The 24537-nt window shown below is 39.5% G+C and overlaps 1 long non-coding RNA gene across 1 annotated transcript in view; it reads right to left on the reverse strand.

Moving 5' to 3' along the window:
• LOC105091449 (uncharacterized) overlaps positions 1-24537 on the reverse strand; it is a 203106-nt gene that overhangs the window by 28310 nt on the left and 150259 nt on the right. The window contains exon 5 of the long non-coding RNA XR_010380976.1: positions 19911-20001. This is a non-coding gene — a long non-coding RNA (uncharacterized LOC105091449). The remainder of the gene's footprint in view (positions 1-19910; positions 20002-24537) is intronic.

Consider the following 24537-nt stretch of genomic DNA (forward strand, 5'->3'; position numbering starts at 1 on the left):
GCAAAGGGCATTGCCAAACACAGTGTCATTTGTGAGCCTACAAAATGGGCTCACAAACAGGCAACACCACACAGGGCACTTCCCAGTGGACAGCTCCTATGGAAGAATACTCAATGGCTCCTCTTCCAACAGAAGCACTCCAGTATCGTCTCCTCATACTACAGGTCAGAAATGGATCTGGGAGCTTCTATTCCAACAGCTGGGAAGCAGACCAGGCCCCCAACAGGGCTGTGACAACCACAGAGCAAAGAAGAGGCCTCACTCAACATCCAGAGCAGGTGCTGGTCACCACTACATCAATCATATCCACTATCAAGGAGATAACAGCCAGCACACATGGAGGAAAAGGGTGGCTGCCACCCATACTAGAAACAGCCCTCACAACAAAAACATTAGATGCACACAGGCTACACAGGGATGGTCCCACATAAAAACAGCCCTTCAGGAACACAGTAGATAACTGTCACTCCTAAATCTATAGAGTCAAAGAAATATAAAATCAAGAAGCAGAGGAACCATTCTCAATTAAAAGAACAAGAGAAATCCCCTGAAAGAACAATAAAACAGACATCTCCAGTCTACCAGATCCCAGATTCAAAAAGGAGATAATAAAATACTGAAGGAATTAAGAAAGGTTATTGGTGGAAATGCAGATCACTGTAATAAGGAACCAGAAACTATGAGGAGACAAAATTAGAAAACTCATTTTCCAAGATGAAAGCTGAGCTAAAAGCAATAACCAGCAAACTAAATTATGCAGAAGAATAAATAAGTGATCCAGAAGATAGAATAATGGAAGTCACCCAATCAAAACAGCAGACAAATGAAAAACAAAGTGAAAGCAATAAATAACCTATGGGATAAAATAAAGCATGCCAATCTACACATAATAGGGATCCCAGAAGGAAAAGAAAGAGAAAAAGAGATTGAAAATGTATTGGAAGAAATTATGAAACTTCTCAAACATAAAGAAGGACACATATCTAGGTGCAGGAAGACTCAAACAAGATGAACCTAAACAGACCTACACCAGGACATTATAATTAAATGACAAAAGATAAAGAGAAAATTCTAAAGGCAGCAAGAGAAAACAAAGAATTAGTTACAAGAGAACTCCCATAAGGCTGTCAACTAATTTCTCTACAGAAAAGTTGCAGGCCAGAAGGGAGTGGCAGGATATATCTGAAGTCCTGAAAGAGAAAAACCTGCAACCTAAGGTACTCTACCTAGCAAGATTATCATTTAGAATAGAAGGAGAGAGAAAGAATTTATCAAACAAAAACTAAAGAATATAGCAATACTAAAACCTATCCTAAAAGAAATACTGAAAAGTCTCCTCTAAATAGGAAAGAGAAAAATCACAATAGGAAAGTAAACCACTTAAATAAGCCAGTACATAGGTTTTTTTTAAAAAATTAAAAAGATTTTTGTGAAAGCTATAACTAGAAAAAACAGCAAAAAGGATAAACATGAAGATGTAAAAGAGGACATCAAAATCATAAAATGTGGAAGAAGAGAGTAAGGAAATGTAGTTTTTTTCTTCAGAATGTGTTTGAGCCTATATGACTACCAATCTAAAGCAAGTAGATTTAGTAATGGGTTAACATACTTGAAAAACAGTTTATACATACAATAGAGTCACAAAAAAAAATAACTCAAGCATAATACAAAAGAAAATCATCAAACCACAGAAGGAAAAACAAAAAGAAAAAAGGAGCAAAGAAGAAATACAAAATCAACTGGAAAACAAGGTTTGAAATGGAAATAAAAACACATCCATCAATGATTACCTTAAATGTTAATGAACTAAGTGCTCCAATGAAAAGACAAAGTGGCAGATTCAATAATAAAACAAGAGCCTACAATATGTTGCCTACAACAGATCCACTTTAGGGCAAAGGACTCATATAGCTTGAAAGTGAGGGGATGGGAAAAGATATTTCATGCAAATGGAAACGACAAGAAAGCAGGGATAAAAATATTCATATTAGGCAAAATAGACTTTAAAACAAAAGCCACAAAGAAAGATAAAGAAAGCCACTATATAATGATAAAAGTTCAATACAAGAAGAGGATATTACACTTGTTAACACAGATGCACCCAATATAGGAGTACCTAAATATGTAAAACAAATACTAACAGATATAAAGGGAGGAACTGATGGGAATACAATAATAGTAGGAGACTTTAACACTCTACTTACATCAATGTACACACCTTTCAGGCAGAAAATCAATAAGGCAACAGAGACCCTAAATAGCACAATAGGACAGTTACACTTAATTGACATTTTCAGGACATTACATCCAAAAAAACAAGAATACACATTCTTTTTCAAGTGCATATGGAAAATTGACTAGTATAGACCACACACAAGGTCACAAAACAAGCCTCAGCAAATTTAAAAGGATAGAAATCTCAAGCATCTTTTCTTACCACAGTGGCATGAACCTAGAAATCAACCACAGAAAGAGAAACAAGAAAAATACAATTACATGGAGACTAAACAACACATTACTAAATAAATAAATAAACAAAATTTTTAAAAAACCAGTGGGTCAACAATGAAATCAAAGTGAAAATTAAAGAATACCTTGAGAATAATGATGATGAAAACACAACCACACAAAATCTATTAGGATGCAGTAAAAGCAGTCCTAAGAGGGAAGTTCATGGTGATACAGGCCTTCCCTATAAAAACAAGAAAAATCTCGAACCCCCGGCCTGACCTACCACCTAAAAGAATTAGAAAAAGGAGAACAAACAAAAAGTTAGGAGAAGGATGGGGGAGAGGGTATAGCTCAAGCAGTAGAGTGCATGCTTAGCAAGCATGAGGTCTTGGGTTCAATCCCCTGTACCTCCTCTAAAATAAATAAATAAATAAATAAATAAATAAATAAATAAATAAATAAATAAATAAATAAATAAATAAATAAATAAATTAAGGAAAAAAACCCTAATTACCTCCTCCCACCAAAAAAAAAAAAAAGATAAAACAATTATTAAAAAAAAAGTCAGGAGAAGGAAAGAAGTAATAAAGATCAGAGAGGAAATAAATATAGATTAAATAACAACAGAAAAAATTAATAAGACCAAGAGCTGGTTTTTCAAAAGAGTAAATAAAATTGACAAACCTCTGGCCAGGCTCACTAAGTAGACAAGACAGAAGACCTGAATAAACAAAATAAGAAATGAAAGAGGGAAAAAAAATGACACCACAGATATACACAAAACCATAAGAGAATACTAGGAACAATTATATGGCAACAAATTGGACAACCCAGAAGAAATGGACAAGTTTCTGGAAACATACAGTCCACCAAAACTGAATCAAGAAGAAATAGATCATTTGAACAGACTGATCACTAGAAGTTAAATAGAATCTGTAATTTAAAAAGTCTCCCTACACACTAAAGTCCAGGACCAGATGGCTTTGCTGGGGAATTCTACCAAACATGCAAAGAATTTATACCAATCCTTCTCAACCTCTTCCAAAAGACTGGAGAGAAGGGAACATTCCCAAACTCATTCTATGAAGTCATCATTACCTTGATACCAAAACCAGACAAAGACACTACCAAAAGAGAAGATTATAGGCTAATACCTTTGATGAATATAGATGCAAAGATTCTCAACAAAATATTGGCAAATCGAATCCAACAACACATACAAAAGATTATCCGCTACAATCAAGTTGGATTCATCCCAGGGTCACAAGGTTTGCTCAACATTCACAGATCAATCAATGCGATACCTCATATCAACAAAAGAGCAAAACCCACATGATCATCTCAACAGATGCAGAAAAAGCATCTGATAAAATTCCACATTCATTCACGATACAAATTTACCAAAGTGAGTATAGAGGGAACAGATCTCAACATAATAAAACCTATTTATGACAAACCCACTGCCAACATAAAACTCAACAGTGAAAAGTTGAAAGCTTTCCCACTAAAATCTGGAACAAGAAAACAAGGATGCCCACTCTCACCACTTCTGTTAAACACAGTATTGGAAGTCCTAGCTATAGCAATCAGGCAAAAAACAGGAAATTAAAGGAATCCAAATTTGAAAGGAAGCAGTAAAACTGTCACTATATGCAGATGACATATTACTATATATAGAAAATCCTGAAAGACTCCACACAAAAACTACTAGAACTGATACATTCAGCAGGGTAGCAAGATACAAGAATAACATACAGAAATCTGTTGCATTTCTTTATACTAATAATGAAAGATCAGAAAAAGAAAGTTAAAAAATCTCTTTTAAAATCACATGAAAAAAATATTTAGGAATAAACCTGACCAAGGAGATGAAAGAAATATGCTGAGAACTATAAAACACTGATAAAGGAAACTGAAGATGATTTAAAGAAATGGAAAGATATACCATGCTTGGATTGGAAGAATGAACATTGTTAAAATGGCCACACTACCCAAAGCAACCTACAGATTTAATGTGATCCTTATCAAATACTCATGACATTTTTCACAGAACTAGAATAATTCTAAAATTTATATTGAATCACAAAAGACACAGAATTGCCAAATCAACATTGATGAAAAAGAACAAAATCAAAGGCATAACCCTCCCAGACTTCAGACAACACTACAAAGCAACAGTAATCAAAACAGTGCAGTATTGGCCCAAAAACAGTTACACGGATCAATGGAACAGAATAAACCCCACACCTACAGTCAATTAATCTTTGACAAAGGAGGCAAGAATATAAAATGAAGGAAAGACAGTCTCCTCAGCAAATGGTGTTAGGAAAGCTGGACAACCATATGTAAATTAATGAAGTTAGAACACTCTGTCACACCATACACAAAAATAAACTCAAAATGGCTTAAAACCTTAAAGACAGGGCATCATAAATCTCCTAGAAGAAAACATAGGCAAAACATTCTTTGATATAAATTGTAACAATGATTTCATAGGTCAATCTCCCAAGGCAATAGAAATAAAAGCAAAAAACAAATGGGACCTCATCAAACTTATAAGCTAATGCACAATAAAGAAAACCCTAAAGTGAAAAGAATATCTGTGGACTCGGAGAAAACATTTGCAAACAATGTGACAAGGCAATTAAGTTATTCTAGAAATTAAGAATACAAACAGTCACACAACTCAATTTTTAAAAATTCAATTAAAAAATTGGCAGAAGACCTAAATAGACATTTCTCCAAAGAAGACATACAGATGGCCAGCAGGCACATGAAACAATGCTCAGGATCACTATCAGAGAAATTCAAATCAAAACTGCAATGAGGTATCACCTCACATCAGTCAGAATGACTATCATTAAAAAGTCCACAAATGATAAACACTGGAGAGGGCGTGGAGAAAAGGGAACTGTTGGTGGGAATGTTGTTTGGTGCAGCCATTATAGAAAACAGGATGGAGATTCCTTAAAAAACTGAAAATAGACTTACCTCATGATCCAGCAATCCCACTCCTAGGCATATATCTGTAGAAAACTCTAATTCTAAAAGATACATGCACCCCAGTGTTAACAGCAGCACTATTTATAATAGCCAAGACTTGGAAATAACCTAAATGTCCATTGACAGATGACTGGATAAAGTTGTGTGTGTGTGTGTATACACACACATACTATTCAGCCATAAAAAAGAAGGAAATAATGCCATTCGCCACTGCATGGATGGACCTGGAGATTGTCACTCAAAGTAAGCCAGAAAGAGAAAGAAAAATACCATATAATATCACTTATATGTGAAATCTAAAAAAATGAGACAAATTAATTTATTTACAAGACAGAAACAGACTTACAGACATAGGAAACAAACTTATGGTTACTAAGTGGGTAAAGGGTGATAGAGGGATAAACAAGGAGTTTGGGATTTGCAGATACTGACTACTATACATAAATTAGATAAACAACAAGGTCCTGCTGTATAGCACAGGGAACTACATTCAGTATCTTGTAATAATCTATAGTGAAAAGAATATGAAAAGGAATATATGTATACCTGAAACATTATGCTGTACACTAGAAATTAACACTATAAAACAACTGTACTTAAATAAAACGAATAAATAGAAAAAGGTCACAAAACAAATGCTGGAGAGGGTGTGGAGAAAATGGAATCCTCCTACACTATTGGTGGGAATGTAGTTTGGTGCAGTCACTATGGAAAACAGTATGGAGATTCCACAAAAAACTAAAAATAGAGTTACCATATGATCCAGAGTTACTATACGATCCAGCAATCCCACTCCTGGGCATATATCCAGAGAAAACTCCATAATTTGAGAAGATACACACACCACAATGTTCACAGCAGCACTATTTACAATAACCAAGACATGGAAGCAACCTAAATGTCCATCAACAGATGACTGGATAAAGAAGTTGTGTGTGTGTGTGTATGTATGTATGTGTGTGTGTGTGTATATATATACACACACACACACATACATACACACAATGTACTACTCAGTCATAAAAAATAATAACATAATGCCATTTGCAGCAGTGTGGATGGACCTAGAGACTATCATACTAAATGAAGTCAGACACAGAAAGACAAATATCACTTGATCTACTTATATGTGGAAGCTAAAAAATAATTCAAATGAACTTATTTACAAAACAAAGATTCACAGACATAGAAAACAAACTTATAGTTATCCCAAGGGGGTGATAGATTAGGAGTTTGGGATTAGCAGATACAAACTACTATATATAAAACAGATAAATAACAAGGTCCTACTACATAGCAGTATACAGGGTACTACACGCAATATCTTGTAATAACCTATAATGAAAAAGAATATATATATTTGTAGCTCAATTACTATATTGTACACCAGAAATTAACACAACACTGTAAATCAACTATACTTCAATAAAAATAAAATAATAAAGAAACAATCAACAGAGAGAAAAGGCAACCTACATAATAAGAGAAAATATTGGCAAACCATATATCCAAGAAGGTGTTAATCTCCAAAATATATAAGTAACTCATACGACTCAGTAACAAAAATCCTAATAACCCAATTTAAAAAATGGAATGAGGCCTTAAATAGATACATCTCCAAAGACACACAAATGATCAATAAGTATATGAAAAAATGTTCTTCATCACTAATCATCAGGGAAATTCAAATCAAAACCACAACAAAACATCATCTCACAGCTGTTAGGATGGTTAGTATAAAAAAACAAAGAGAAGTGTTGGCATGGATGTGGAGAAATCGGAGCCCTTGCACACTGCTGGTGGGAATGAAAAATAGTGCAACCTCTATAGAAAGCAGTATGAAACTTGCTCCAAAAAGTTAAAAATAAAACTACTACAGGATCCAGCAATCCCACGTCTGCATATATATCCAATCGGAAAGTCGAGATCTTGGAGAGGTATCAGCCCTCCCATCCTCACTGCAGCACTATTCACAGGGAATAACCCAAATGTCTGCGGACAGACGCATGGATAAAGTGAACATAGTATCTTCATATAATGAAATACGACTCAGACTTAAAACAGAAGGAAATTCTGCAGTACAACAAGGATGGCCCTTGAGGACCTGAGGCTAAGTAAAATCAGCCCAACACAGAACGACAAGCACTGCATGGTTCCACTTATATGAAGTATCTAAAATGGTCAAATTCATAAAATCAAAGACAAGAATGGTGGGGAGAGAAGGGGGGACGTGGAGTTATTAATCAACAGACATGATATTTCAGTTAAATACGATGAATAAGCTCTCGAGATCTGCACAACATTGTACCGACAGTCAACAATAAGTATTGTGCACTTAAATCTGTCAAGAGGATAAATCTCATGTTAAGTGTTCTTATCTCATTAAAAAAAAAAAAGTTAGACAGTTTGAAAACCATTGAATTAGTCTACGGATACAACACTTCAAAAAACATCGAATAAAATCTCACACAGATTCCCAATATGCAAGCAGATAAAAGCAATATTTTAGTGGTATACATTTTGTTAGCTTAAATTGGTAAAATTACACAAATAAAAAATTTGAAACCTAGGATTATCAAAAATAGCTATAATCTTCTATCAGCCTTATCAATTGTTTTGTGTTTGGTTGGGGAGGGTGGGGAAGAAAACACTTAACAGCTCATCTTCAATCTTAATACTAGTACATACAAACCAGAAGCAGGAAAGAGAAATGAGAGAAAATCTTTTCAAAGTGAAATCACTAACAATATCTAACAATGATTTCCATTCTTATAAATATTCATCTCAGACAAAAACCACCTAACAAATACAAAAACATTCATATTACGGTATCTTGCATTAACATGTAAATGTAGGCAGACCCTAAGTGGAAAGGCCTGAGTTGGATTCTTGTTACAGGTTTGAATTAATTTTCTTCTTTTTGTTTTTTCCAGGGGAGGTAATTAGGTTTATTTATTTATTTTTATTTTAGTGGAGGTACTGGGGACTGAACCCAGGACCCTGTGCATTAAGCATGCGCTCTACCACTCAGCTATACCGTCCCCTCAAGGCCTGAATTTAAAAGGCAAAACAAACAAAAAGCATATTCATGAGAACTAATGTTGGTGGTATCCTGTGTACATCACACGCACAGAGTTATTAGCTCTATTCCTCAGGAACCTGAAGTCTAAAAGTGCCCTAACATGCCACAGACTACAACACAATTCATAATCCATTAATTTGTAGCTTCTCATAATCCAAACAGATAAGATTCTGCCTATCAAACACTTTCTTTACCTCCTAAACTGATGAAACGAAGATAGTAAAGAAAAACTTTAAATTTCAAAAAGACTGTTTTGAGCATGGTAGAAATATGTTAGATATATTAATTAAAAAGGAATTAGGACTATGTATCTATTATTATATATAAACAGGTATTGGTGATACATATATTACATTGCTTTTCATTCTTTACAATAAAAATTTTAATCAGTACCTTAAGATAGTTGTTACCAGACCAGATGCGTTTTGCCCGACGCACAGTAAGCTGAAATCCTGAGACTCAGGTTTGCAGCAAAGAGAGGATTTTGATTTGCAAGGGAGCGAAACAGGAAGACAAAAGAACAAGCTCCCAACCTGCCTCTCTGAAGGCAGGACCCGAAGTATTTTCCCGTTCAAGCAGCACGGCAGCGTCTGAAGCGTGGGGGACGTGGCGAGCGTGGGGAGCGTGGGGGACGTGGGGGGCGTGGCGAGCGAGGGGGCGTGGCGAGCGAGGGGGCGTGGCGAGCGTGGGGAAAGGCGACTGGAAAAGGGTGCGGTAATCATCATTTGCGCAAGGGTGACTAGCCACAGGCCTCTGTGCGTGGCAAGGTGGAGGAGCTTAGCACGACCTTGGGGTGGAGTTTTCGGCCCTCTGACGTCAAAAGGTCGCTGAGTGGACATCGCGCATGCCCAGTTGGAGGGTCAGTGGTCCCATCCAGTCTTAATCAGCTCAGCTCCAACTAGACACAGCTGACTCCAAGTTCCTGGACAAAACTCAGGCAAACATCTTGTTTAGGCTAGGCCCTGTTTGGAGGACTTGCAAGTAAAGCAACCATAATTAGTGAAGGCAGGTGAAATGGATTTCACTAATGATTACCCAGGGTTTCACCAGTTGAACTTGTCTAGTTATTAAAGCATCACTATTTCAATACTCTGGAATACTCTCCCTTTGCTAATGAGCTGTTCCTTATCCTGCAGATTTTTCTGGAGAAGCTCGCTTACCTGACCTTCATCCAGGATTGACCACCAGTCTCCATTCCTTCTATGAAACATAAACGGATGTCCGTAGCATTCTCATGCTCCCAGCTAGTCACTTGCTATATTCTATTAACATTGTCTCGAACCCTATAAAACTGTCAAGAGCTTGGCTGGTTTCTCCACCTCCAGAAGCAGTCCTCTGTCCAAAGACCAGATCCTCAGGCTCTTACTCTACATCCAGAATTTGCAGATGTCTCAGATGAACAGGAGCTACTGATTAACAGCTCTCTGTCTCTGTGTGTGATTCTACCCTCTTCAAAATATAGACCTGTCTAGTCGTGAGGCAAGGCATCAGCAGCACTCTCAGGCCTTTTAAAAGAATGTTAACATTTATTTTATTTTATGTGGCCTTTCTAGTCATTCTCAGTGGGAGTACTGGTCTGCTGCATGATACCCTACACGGGGGCACAAGTCCTACGCCTGGATTTGAAACCACAGGGCAGGAGCTGTGCTCAAGCATGTAGCTTCTGTTTATCCAATTTCTATTTCAGGGCTCTATAAAATTCTCCTCTGTTTAGAAAGTTAGTGCTCCTCAAGATTTGACAAACACATACCAAATTAATCTTTTTCCTCCTTTTGCTTTCAAATAATTTCTTACAAAAATGTGAAATCAGAGCATTTAATGATCCTACTTTAAATGTGCCATTCCGTAGTGATTTGTTAAATCAACTTTATTTTAATGGGGTGAGTAGACTCACTTGGCATTGACCAAAATTCATGTTGGTGGGGAGATGCATCCTCTCCCTCCATCTTCTGAAGGAGCCATGGTGCATAGAAACAGGTGGTCCAGTCTTTGTAGCTCAGGGCAGGAGAAAGCAGTTTCATGCTGAGGTGCTTCAGCTGGTAACTCTGGTCACTTGTGCATAGCGAACCAGCAAGCCCAACTGTGGGGCAATGTCAAGATCTCCAACATTTGACTCTGCAGTACGTGTGTTATTGTCTTTAGTGAACCCTCTCAGCCATTTTCCTTCCTCTGAGGCCATGGCAACATGAGGTTAGGCAAAGCCAAACCAATGTGGAAAATAGCTTTCCCCAAATCAAAGCCCAAATAGAACGGAGGACTTGTAAAGGTGCCTAACAGGCTTGCTCCTTGGCTAAAGTCAATTTGATCTAGACCTTGAGGAAACCAGAGGGTATGCTGATTTCCATTAAGAAAGAGAAATGCTTACAGTAACAGTACCACCTCCCTCCACATCCCACTGCCTCCCTCCCTGCCCTTCATCTACTCTGTTCACCTGGCAATCATCCGAAAGGAAGAGCCTCCTGAGCTGACAGCGTCCTTGAGAGAGAAGATAATTGTTTTCTCTCCATAGATTACCCCTCTATTTCATCACTGTCACCCCACTGAAGAGTCACGCCACTATGTTTAGTGTGTGTCCTTGTGATTCTGCAAGATGAGTCAAGATTCTCTTTTTCAAAATACTTGGCATTCCTCCGAAGAAAGATACACACATTTAATGTGGCTACCATTCCAATCACCAAGTAAAGAGCTGCTCCTTTTCTTAGCTGCCCTCAGCTCCACAGAACTGTTTGGGCTGCATTCCCCCACCCCCTTCCCGTGCTACTGCTCATTTCAAAAGCAACAGGCAAAGCAGATGAAAGGGAGACACACTGGTGCTCATAAATTCAAGGAGCTAAAATAGCAACAGCTGTGGCAATTGCAGGATTTCAGCAGGTAATCAAGTAGCTAAGAGCCAAAAGAGGGATTTGACAATTCTACTGGGGACTGGGACTGAGGGCAGCGAGAATTTCAGCTTCAAGGAGAATCTTCCCTAGTTATCAGCGAAAATGTAAACACGTGACTTTACCCACGTAAGCACAGCAGATTTTTCTGCTTTCTATTCCAATCCCTGGGCAGTAGGAACAGCCTTTCTGATCTCGTAGCATCTGGCTTTCTTAGGTATGTTTATCTTATATAATGCATTTCACCTACGTGTTTTGAGTTAAAGTCATCATTGGTTTAATAACACCTTTCAATAGACTTACATATTTACAAAAAGATGGGCATTTTCAGGGAGAAGTATTGGGCCAATTTAGGCTGGAGTTCATGAGTAGCATTTCTTCTGAAAAGTTCTTCCCAAGCCTAACAGGCAGTGATGCTCAGATTCTCACATAAGGGGTAACTAGGCTTTCTTGCTCACCTTTGTAGGTTAGAACAGCACCCAGGGGCCAAGGAGGCATATGAGTCATAGAAAGGAGAAGGGATACTGTGCCCTGTTCTCTTCTGTTATCAGACATAATTATGAAAAGCCTTCCCACTGAGAGGAAAGAACCAGGCTCTAAGTATCAGATTTTAAAGATTTTCTTGGAAGATGTCTGAGAAGATCTCCCTGTATTAGCATGTTTCTTATTTTCTGTATTTTTTGATGTTTTGTCATCTAGAGGCCCTTGCGAACCTGGGGAGAGACTGCCCTCCCAGAGCTAGCTAATTCTTAGAGATAACAAACAGCTTGTCTGTGAACACAACTTTCATATACAAACCAACAAATCCAAAGTCCACATCCCCAAACACCTTTATCAAATGCTCTCGCAACAAGCCAACATGCCCTGCCCTGAATCACCCCCGGGCCAGGGACTTGAACAACTAGAGACCACCCTCAAAGCCAAGAGCCTGCCAAAATTATACAAACCATCCAATCCTAAGATTGCTCAAACTTGCCTGCCCCACCTCTCCAACTCCCTACCGCAGAAACCACAATGGAGCCCCGGGGCACCCTTTCCCATCACTCCGGCTTCCTGAATGACCTGGGTGCTCCCCCATGTGGACCTGCATGACACAGCATGCCCCTTCCTCTTGGGAACTGTAGTAATAAACTCTTCTTTCAAAGTCATTGTCTCTGTGTCTATCATCTGACTAGATCTGACTAAAACAAATCCCAGTTATATTTTAAGACACTCCCATCAGCACAAACAATAGAGTTGAAGAATAATATGGGAAGAAAAAATATTTTCAAAATTGAAGTGGAAGTAAAAATATAGAAGAGGAAAACCTTTGAAGACAATATGTTGATATCATTTATTATTTACTTTCTTCCTCCAGTTGTGTTTGAAAAGAAATTACCTAAATCTAAGTATATACATATTGGAACTACTGAATTTCTATAGACAAAAATATCCATTTGCTGTAGGGTAATTGCCAGAGTTTTAACAAAATTATGGACAGAATCAATTTTAGCAGAAATAATCTCCCAGATTATCTTTAGCAATACAACAGGTTTAATTTAATCTCATCAAATCACATTCAAACTTGGACCCAAAAAAATTTTTTTGCAATTTATTTTATTTCCAAGAATCTTGAAGTGACTTTTCTTGATTTTACTGCCAAATTTTAAAACACCAAACCCTTGGGTTAGATATAGCATGCCCATGTGTAAAATTAAGCATCAAAAGAAAAGCCAAATTATAATGCCTTTTTGGAATAATGAACGAAGAGGGCAGACATGGTGAGGAAAAGGTGGGCGTGTAAATAACTGCAGTGCACACCCACAAGGCAGCAGCATCGCAGTGACCATTACAAGGACAAGACAGAAAGCATGGCCACCGGCGTACACTCTGCACAGAGATGCTGTGTATCCAAAGGAGGGGAAACAGTTTATAGACCAAGAAAGACCTGCACAGAATGATCCATTTTTGGAGGACTCATCTGTTCTGAAGCAACAAAGACTTTCCAGAGAGCTTTTTGAGCAGGCAGATGTTTAGATAATATATTGCTACTCTGCATTTCTGTAACACCTTTCATCGAAGAGCTGCAGAGAGTAACACAAACATTAACTAATAAATTAAGCTTCATGGCACCTCTGCATGATTGATAGACACAACAGCCACTTTTACAGTGTGGGGAAGGCAGCTCCCTGCTCAAAGGTGCTGAAGTCATTTACCCAAGGTCACGAAGGGAGAAAGTAGCCAAATCTTTCCCAGTGATAGTCAGTTCTCCCCACACTCATGCAAGCTGCTTTTTCTCACCTGGCAGGTCAGCAACCTCAAGAGTGAGTTTTCTTCTTTAGGACACTTAGCGGTAATGAAGGGGATACAATGTATACCTAGGTTTCCAGTGATCCACTTGAGGAGATATCTCTTTAATTTAACTGGGGGATGATTTGAAAATCATGAATTTGAATCAAAGCCTTAACTCCTTTCTCTCTGGTTTACCCAGGAATTAATTTGTGTGCTAATGCTGGTCTCTTTCCTGGAATGACAGTGGCCTTTAGCCCTGCAGTTACGTGTTCATGTGGCTTAATCCGATTATGCAAAGGACTTAAAATATTACAAGAATATCAAACACCCCTGACTCGTCTGGGTAGGCATTCATATAATTCTTTTTACTGCTATTTTAATTTCTGAAAAGCCTATAAAATTGTCATTGAAAATAAAGTGTGACATCTTGACAAAAGACAGTGCCACTCCTTAGCAGAATTTAACTGGTTTGTCAGTAAAATCTTTTTCACTTTGGTCAGACAGCACTGTCTATCTTCCTAAATGCTGGTCCTCTTCATTACCAGAGGTTTGGCTTACCAACAACCTATTCCATAGAGGTATTGTCTTTTCTTCTTTTTCTTTGATAACCCACATAATTTCTCCAGCACAATAATCAAGCAGAAAGAAAACAAAGCAAGGAAACAAACTCTAAAACCCTAGTGCTCATAATCCTTTCTGGAAAGAAAATGCAAAGTGTTCATTGACAGATAACTGGATAAAGAAGTTGTGGTATATTTATACAATGGAATACTACTCAGCCATAAAAAAATAAAATAATGCCATTTGCAGCAACATGGATGAACCTGGAGATGGTCATTCTAAGTGAAGTAAGCCAGAAAGAGAAAGAAAAATACCATATGATGTCACTTTTATGTGGAATCTAAAAACAAAAAAAACAAAAAAAATGAACTTATTTACAAAGCAGAAACAGATTCACAGACACAGAAAACAAACTTACGGTTATCAGAGGGGGAAGAGGGTGGGAAGGTATAAATTGGGATTTCTAGATTTGCAGATAATAACTAATACATGTAAAATAGATAAACAAGTTTATACTATATAGCACAGAGAACCATATTCAATATCTTGTAGTAACCTATGGTGAAGAAGAATATGAGAATGAATGTATGTATGTTCCTATGTGACTGAATTATTGTGCTGTACACCAGAAATTGACACAACATTGTAAACTGACTGTACTCAAATAAAAATATATTTTTAAAAAAACAGAAAGAAAATGGTCACCTCTGTTACACAAAGTTAGGATGATTTCCACCTCGGGACACAATTTCAAACTTCTCAGAGAGTAACAGGCTTATTTTTAAGTCACCTCATGTTCCTCATTTCCATTTGGTTTCTCTTTTCCATAACAAGAAATAGAAGCTTTTTTTTTTTTAGATGAAGCAAGGCATGATTCGCTTGTCACTAGCTAACAGTCAGCTTGCTTGCTTTTCCAGAGCCTGTCCTGCACCAGCATTAGTGCTCACATCTGATAAGACTATTATTCATCATGTTAACAAATCACATTTAGTCAACCCTGTGCAATGCCCAACACGCCCTACCCTGTTTTCTCCCTGATCGTCACAACACCCCAAATGCAGGCATGGACTCAGGTGTGCAGTGCAGTGACCTGGCCCTGGGATGACAGAACCAGGATGGATGTGGTCTCCTGGTTCCCTGAACCTATGTGCTGGGAGCATGGGAAACCAGGGACATGGAGGCAGGCATCCTGGATGCACGTCCCAGCCCTGGAATGAGTCATCCCAAAGAATGCTGTCACTCATGACCCTGGTCACTTCAGCAAGGATTGGGTGCTTATCCACATGGGCACGAGTGTATTTGGGGAAGGAATCAGTGAACACCCATAGTTTAGGAGGAAAAGCTCCCTCAGTGATTCTTATCCAGCCTTCTAGGAAGCTGGCTGAAATCATTCTTAGAGACTACATATCATTTTAAAAGCATACCTTGCTGCCCAAGGCAATCTACAGATTTAATGCAATCCTTATCAAATTACCCAGGACATATTTCACAGAACTAGAACAAACCATAATAAAATTTATATGGAACCACAAAAGACTTAGAACTGCCAAAACATTACTGAAGAAAAAGAAAGAGGCTGGAGGAATAACTCTCCCAGACTTCAGACAATACTATAGAGCTACAGTCATCAAGACAGGATGGTATTGGTACAAAAACAGACATATGGACCAATGGCACAGAATAGAGAGCCAAGAAATTAACCCACAAACTCTTGGTCAACTAGTCTTCGACAAAGGAGGCAAGAACATACAATGGAATAAAGACAGTGTCTTCAGCAAATGGTGTTGGGAAAAGTGGACATCAGCATATAAAGCAATGAAGCTAGAACACTCCCTTACACCATACACAAAAATAAACTCAAAATGGATCAAAGACTTAAACATAAGACAAGATAATAATAAACCTCCTAGAGGAAAATATAGGCAAAACATTATCTCACATACATCTCAAAAGTGTTCTCCTAGGGCAGTCTACCCAAGCAATAGGAATAAAAGCAAGAATAAACAAATGGGCCCTAATGAAACTTACAAGCTTCTGCACAGCAAAGGAAACCATAAGTAAAACAAAAAGACAACCTATGGAATGGGAGAACATTTTTGCAAATGAAACCGACAAAGGCTTGATCTCCAGAATATATAAGCAGCTTATATGACTTAATAAGAAACAACTAAACAACCCAATCCAAAAATGGGCAGAGGACCTAAACAAGCAATTCTCCAAGGAAGAAATACAAATGATCAACAGGCACATGAAAAAAGGCTCAATATCACTAATTATCAGAGAAATGCAAATCAAAACTACGATGAGGTATCACCAGTCAGAATGGCCATCATTCAAAAGTCCACAAATGACAAATGCTGGAGAGGCTGTGGAGAAAAGGGAACCCTCCTACACTGCTGGTGGGAATGCAGTCTGGTGCAGCCACTGTGGAAAACAGTATGGAGATTCCTCAAAAGACTAGGAATAGATTTACCATATGACCCAGGAATCCCGCTCCTGGGCATATATCCAGAAGGAACCCTACTTCAAAATGACACCTGCACCCCAGTGTTCACAGCAGCACTATTTACAATAGCCAAGACATAGAGACAGCATAAATGTCCATCAGCAGATGACTGAATAAAAAAGAGGTGGTATATTTCTACAATGGAATACTATTCAGCCATAAAAACTGACAACGTAATGCCATTTGCAGCAATATGGATGTCCCTGGAGAATGTCATTCTAAGTGAAGTAAGCCAGAAAGAGAAAGAAAAATACCATATGATATCGCTCACATGTGGAATCAAAAAAAAAAAAAAGAACATAAATACAAAACAGAAACAGACTCATAGACATAGAATACAAATTTGTGGTTGCCAAGGGGGAGGTGGGTGGGAAGGGATAGACTGGGAGTGCAAAATTTGTAGATACTGACATGCATATGTAGAACAGATAAACAAGATTATACTGTATAGCACAGGGAAATATATACAAGATCTTGTGGTAGCTCACAGTGAAAAAAAATGTGACAATGAATATATGTATGTTCATGTATAACTGAAAAATTGTACTCTACACTGGAATTTGACACAACATTGTAAAATGAATATAACTCAATAAAAATGTTAAAAAACATAAAATAGCTGAATTCATTAAATACATACATACATACATAAAAGCATAGCTTGTCTTAGAATTAGGGTGTAAATAAGCTTTGGTGGACCGTTATTTCTGACCCATGTGGACAGATTGCCAGGGTCCAGGGAGAGGCGGTGAAGAAGGACCAGGCAGGGAAACAGCACTTGGGCACCGGCAGCCTCAGCCCACTCATGATCTCCACCGCTTCCTCAGAACCCTCTTGTGTATCAAGATTGATAAACGCAGGGGGAGGGTAGAGCACATGTTTAATATGCCCAAGGTCCTGGGTTCAATCCCCAGTATCTCCTCCAAAAGAAGTAAACCTAATTACCTCCACCCCATCCCAAAATAAAATAAAACTAAGATTGATAAAGGAAGAACTAAGATCTTGTGATAGGGTAGAAACTTGTCCAAAGTCCCCTGGAGTGAGATCATTTCTCAGCACTGGGCTCTGTGGTTTGTCCTTTGGAGCCTCCTTCCTAGTCAGTTCGAGGCTCATTTATTTCACTCCAAGAATAAGCCCAGGGTCGCTATAATGGCATGCATATCGCTCCTTTTAAAAGAAAACTTGATGATCACATTTTTATTGTCGTAAAATATATATAACGAAGTTTACCACTTCAGCCATTTTTAAGTGTAAAATTCAGTGGCATTAATCACATTCACAGTATTGTGTAACCATCACCCTTATCAACATCAAACTAATTTCAGTCAAGTGTTTTCCTCTGGTGAGTGGGGTCAGAGGGGACTAGAGGTAATTTTGTGGAAACCAGGATGGAAAGAGATCTCTTACAAGCAAAAATGCCATTTATGCAACAGCACAGCTTTCATTACCACTGTGACTTATTAGCACATAGCTGCTGGTTTGTTGTTGAAAAGTAGACTGTCCCAAACCCCTGGGTTTAAGTGTGGCCAGCTAACCTAGCATTGAGGTCCCTCCCCAGCTCCCATTAGTTGTTTCATAAACAATGTCTCAGGACAAAGATTAGAAGTTGAATAAATTCCTCTTGTGAATTAACTTCTAATAAATTGTCTCCAGTGTAACCCCAATAAAAGCCAGAATTGTCTCAGAAACCAAGAAATCATTTACTTTACTTGCCAATATGTTGTCTATGACTTCATTCTAGACACATCCAACACACTTAGCATCATCTAAAAAGAAAACCCTCTCTAGCCCCAACTCTTATCCCAATTCTAATGTCACTGATTTTGGATACGAACCCCTCCCTGTTCCAAAGCAGGGGAGAAATTGCCTCCAACTACAAATAATGCAGGATCAGCACTATTGACGACACAGCCAGTCAATTGATTCCATTGTTGCTAACCTTTTGGAATTTTCAAAGCGAAGTAATTTACATCCCTGCCATTAATAATGGCCTCGAGGCTACTATGATTGTTGTTCACATTTCTGGACCACATTGGGCAAGTTATCTGCCCAGTAAATCGATCTTAAAATCCATCAGTTTTCATACAAGTATTTTAAACAGAGAAATTGAGACTGATGTGGTGGGGGTTGGAGGGTGGGAGGAGACTGTCTCAGGGAACCCTGATTCAGTGAAGTTTGAATAATGTGAGGGAGAAAGTGAAAAATTACACAAAAAGGCTAAAAAGTTCTCATCGATCGTGCCCTGCTTTACAAAAGGCGGGGAAATGAGACTTGATGGTCAGCCCTACAATCTCCAATATATGATCAGCCACCCGGAAGCTTGTAAGAACCCAGTGTCTGATAAATTCCAATCCTGAATGTACAGAGGTCCTGGGGGAAGAGAGTGCCTGAAGGTTGTGAGTCTGGGGTCGTGCCTTCTGTATTGTTCCAGGCTGGTAATTAGCTTGTAACACTGAGTTGAGGGTGGTTTCTAATCTAAGGATCAGGCAGAATCCTTCCCTAGGGGAAGCACCTACTTCCTGCCATTCACAAGCAATGATTCCACTTTGTCCTTCAAGCTCACCGTTTTATGACAGCATCAGCGCTCTGCATTCTCTTCCCACTCCTTATCTGCTGAGAGTCAAGGATAGAGTGCTACTGGCAACTTTAGGGAGCTTTTGAAATGAGATCTTTTATGCCTTCTTACTATCTGTTTTTTCCTCCACATGGTGAATAGCTGGCAAACAAAATTACAGAGGGCTTAAGCCCCACATTAACTTGATTTCTGGTGCTGGTATCTCCCCTAAATTGTTGGTCCTTTCCTCTCTGCCCTTGCCCAGGAAGGTACAGAATTACAACTTGATGAGTTACCATGCCAACCCTTATACATTATCTGTAAAAGTTTCCAGACCCACAGCACCTAACTTGATTGCAGGGCTTTTAATTAATGATTTCTATGTTTTGTAGAATAACACATTTTTAAATTAATAAATTATAACCAGAAAAAGGTAGTTAAATTCATTTTGATTAAAATATAGTTCGCTTATTTAGATAATGCTGCTTCAATTTATGTTGCTCAAATGACTGGGTCTTATTTCAACCCAAATCTTTACCACAAAGACTGGTGCCCACTTCTGTAACAGGTTGCAATACTAGGGACCTCTGATGGGAAACTCACCAGTAGGAAAATCTAGTGGAGTCGGCCTTGCCGCTTTGGTGTCCGCTTGCTTGTTGTCCAAGGATGCTATCCATGATTTGTGAATGATGAACTGTATCAAAGAAGAAGAGCATTTGAATTTTTAGTCTTTTGAGGGAAATCTTAGAGATTTTTCTTTTTCTGTTTGCACTTGATTGGCAAACAAGCACCTACTTTTTACAAAATATATTCAATCTATGTCTCAATAGTTATCAGAAAGTGTTTATTCATCGTGCCTGATTTTGGCCCTTTGAAATGTGCCAAAGAGAAACTTACCCCAAACTCCACACTTCTTGGATCCTGTGAGCAAAGCTGACAGTATTGGCTGTGTTGTGTCCTGTACGGAATTAGTACTACATGCAAATCATGCAGGTGAATAAAGCAAGACAACTGCAAGGGAGCTCAAAATGCCACCCTAGCTCTGCCTCTCTGTTCAGCCCTGCCCACTCTTGTTAATGGATTGCTTTTACAGGCCCATCCTGGTCCTTACCCCTAACCTGAGCCGCGTCCACATGGGGGAAGGCAGCCTTGTGGCACCCCCATCCCAAGCCTACGTGTGACGGAGAATTAGCCAGAAGAGAAACTGCAACTCAGCCTCTCAGAACTTCGTCTCCAAGATCTGCTCCACGTGGGAACCAACGGGGGCCAGCCACCAGGAATCAGCTTCCTAGCTTCATACCAACTCAGAGCCAAGCAGAAAAAGGCCTGGTAGCCCAGCCGCGGGAATGGTGTGCAGGTGAGCCATTTTGTCCCTTAATTAACATAACAGCTGCAAGCAATCTCTCCCCATCCCCATAAACTTAGCAACAACACTGCTGGGTTCTATGTGTTTGTTGGCTATGTGTACTGTGGGTTTCAAATAATTAATAACATACAGGATTTTTGTCCCCAGATGTAAAGTGTGCTTTATTTTTCATATTTATTAAATGAGACTTTTTAAAACTTTGTATATGTTTGATGCTCTGCAGATGCACAATCACCTTCTGGTATTGAGCTATTTCCAAGAATTTTTATTTATCTTTGTCACGTCATGATAATAAAGAGTCATGGAAAGTCTTGGGCATGGTAACTTAGAATTTTTCTGCTTTCTCCTAATTTGTTTACTTTTAAAAAGCAAGCTGTAAATATTAGTGGTGATGATGTACTGAATGGAACTACATTCTTCCATCCACCTCAGAAGAATTATACTAATCCGAAGGCCAGAAGTCAATTGAATTTCAAACTATGCTATTCTTGGTTGACGTTTTGAAGGAAAGTTTTTAAGGGTCATTTGTGATTTAAACTGCATATGTCCTCTGAAGTTTTATTCTATTTGAACATACAGGAATGCAAGTGTGGTATGTGTAACATCATCAGTTACGTCATACATAACATACAGAATGCAGATAACTATATGAGACAGTTCTCCAAATTGTACCTGGCATGTAACAGGTACTGAATACACACCTGATAAATGAATAAACTAAAGAAAATATGCTGAACGTAACAGGGTCGTATCCGATTCCTGTGATCAGGAAGCACAGGGGTCTGTGGACATAACACAAAATGTGGCCAGATACGGCCCAGGGATGCAAGATTACCAAAATGGGGGGCACTCTGCAATGTGTGGCAAATGGTGAAAGCATGCTTTATTCGTTTGGAAAATTCTTATAAACCAAGTGAATCAGCCAGCTAAGTATTTCTTATACGAGTTTTAGCTTTTCTTTTATAATTTCTAAGTGGGCCAGGACACAGGTCACTCAGAGCATTCCCATGACTACTGGGTACAGCCAGAGAGGTCGCCTGGCTATTGTTGAATTTGGTCCAAAGAGCTTCTTCAGCATCCTCCTCCAGCCTAAATGTCAAGAAACAGGCACAAGGAGTCCCGTGGCCAAAGAGCATTCAGCCTGAAGCTTGGAGGCCACTGCAGAAGGTGCCAAGATCAAAGAGGGGTTTGTGACTGCTGGCGGGGTCTCCAAACATGTAAAGATGAGGGGAGGGGATAGGAGCTTTTGGGGAGGTGGACCCCAAAGTAATCTCCCCTGCAAGGAACCATGGAAGGCAATTAAAGGACTATTTATAACAATAACAGTCATCCAAGGAGCTCTTGCCAAGGGCCAAGCCCTGGATGACCTCATACCCCTCATAAGAAAGGGACAGGCAGACAGTACTAACACCTCCATTCTGCCCTCGTTTCACGCAGAATGATAGAATAACTTGCCCGGGATACGCCACTAGTGAGGTTTCCAACCCAGATGGTTGAATGCCAAAACTGAGCTATTAATATTTTGGTAAAGTGTCTTTGCTTGAATGAGATGATAAGAAAGTAGCTCCGAAGATCTTCCCATGACTGTATCTCTTCACCACCCAGGCATTTCTGAGCTGTAACCTATTGCAGGGTCCACTGCAATTGACTGTACTGCTTTAAGAAAACCCTGGACCCTCAAAAATGCAGGGCAGCCCCTTCATGATACCTACCCTCCCCACATGAACCACTGCGTCTTCAGACTGTGTCCCTCTCTGCCCCCTTATGTTTATCTGCCTCATGCCCCTGCACAAGCCACAGTGCCCCTTCCTTCTGGGACTGCCTCTTCCTTGCTCTTCACGTCGGATCTCCCCCTCCTTTATGACCCATGACGTTTTCGTTGGCCAGTCCAAAGCCAAGGATGACTTCAGGTTTTTCACTGGTGTACACATCTGCCACTCAGTCAACAGACAGTTTTTGGTATGCTTTCAGCATCGAGTTACATCTCAAATGGGATTTAGCAACAATGAAATAGCTGGTCACATTCCTGTAAGTCCACCAGGAGGGCCAACACTTGGGCTGCTTAGTCTAGAAGCTCTGGCTTGATTCCGACCTCCTCTTTCCATTGGCTTCATCCTTATTCTTGCAGAAAGATGGAACAGAGAGAGTCAGTTCTGGAAGCAGCAGAGAGAACTTTTGCAGAAGCCTCTAGAAAACTTCTCATTGATCTGATTTGAGTGGCATGCCTAGCCTGAACCACTCACCAGCAAGGACAGAACTCCCTTTAGTCACAGAAGGTGTGAACGAGGCGGCACTTAATGTTGTATCTCCTCTGTTCACATCACTTTCCACCATCCCATCAGTAAGACATTACTTACAAATCACAAGTTCAAAGATAAAATGATTACGAATTTCAGGATGGTGATAGCAGTGCAGGTAACCAAGCATGGAGCCATCTGAGCACGAGGCCCTGCATGAGCGCACGGGTCACATGTCCTTGAAGCCGGCCCTGGGCAGGGAGTTACCTAAACAAAGTCAGAGAGTGGATGGAGATTGAATTCCCAGTCCACACTGTCCACCACTGGCATTGCCTTCACTCTGTAGATGAGGAGTCGGGTGCCCCAAACTGTCATCTTGTAGTTGCAAAGCTGATACACCCAGACCAGCCTACAAAACCAGCACACTCCCACACAGCCTCTCCTCTCCCCTTACTGCTAACCTGTAACTGGGGGCTGCCATCTGCCTCCTGAGACTTGTGTTCCAGTGGATCGTCACTGACTAGAAACCAGCGCTCCTGGATCCTCCACAGAGAGTAATCGGAATTCTGCATAAACACAGACACTTCCTAATGGTTTCCAGGGAGAACCATTTAGTGTGGGTTTATTTATTCAATTTGTTATCACTGCTCCTACTGCCGGGAGGCGTGCATAAAACAAAGAGAGATTCAAATAGTACATTAAGGGAAGCCAGTAAAAGCCCCACTAAAGGAGAGCCGGGTACCCACTGTTCCAATCGCTTAGTTTCATTTTTAAAACCTGCTCACATTTTACATGCCTGGGTCATACCGCTGCTTCCCCTCCTCTGCGCTCACCTGTTTCACAGGGCACTGCTGTGGGGATGTGACTCCCGGGATGACACCCAGGGACTGGGAAGTAAATGATGAACGAGCAGACATTATTTGGGCAATGCGGTTTTTCAGACAAGGGCTGCAAGAGAATATATTTTCGGGTGCTTCTGTTGGTATTTAACTTGGAGACTGTATATACAGTAAATCAGCGAGGCCGATAAAAAGCGCAGAGGGGCATGTTTTATGTATGGTTCTGACAGCCTCCAGCGGCTGCCTCGGTGGGAGGGGTGTGGATTTACGGTCCCACACTTGCAGGTGGTGGCAGATCGTAGGTAGCGTGGCTCTCTGTCTATACCTGAGACTATTTATTTTTTGGTTCATCCTGAGGTAAAGGAAAAGTATAAGGCGAACTATGGACTTTTTGACACAAGAAATGCAATGTGGGCAGCAATTGCATAACTTTAAAGGAGAGAGAAATTGCTTAGATGCAACCCCCTTGTCCACAGCTCTCTCCAAGATTCGTTTCTTGGTGGCACTACCACCCAGTGGAGGGAGATTTTTAAATTCCCCAGTGGCTCATTCATTTTAGCCATGGGGCAGGGCTGACTTAGCCAACAGGGACCAAGTGTCGGGGGCCCACAGTGCTTTTAGGGGCTCCCAGAAATGTCTTCATTTTAATTTCTTTTAAAATATGAAGAAAAAATAAACATACTTTTAACGAATAGAGAATGATGGATTTAGCATAGATGATACTTGTCTTTACACCATTGAAGTTGTCAAATATTTTTAACTTTTTTTTTTAAATGGGGGAAGGAACT

The sequence above is a fragment of the Camelus dromedarius genome, chromosome 5 (assembly GCF_036321535.1).
Source record: "Camelus dromedarius isolate mCamDro1 chromosome 5, mCamDro1.pat, whole genome shotgun sequence".
In the NCBI taxonomy this organism is placed as follows: domain Eukaryota; kingdom Metazoa; phylum Chordata; class Mammalia; order Artiodactyla; family Camelidae; genus Camelus; species Camelus dromedarius.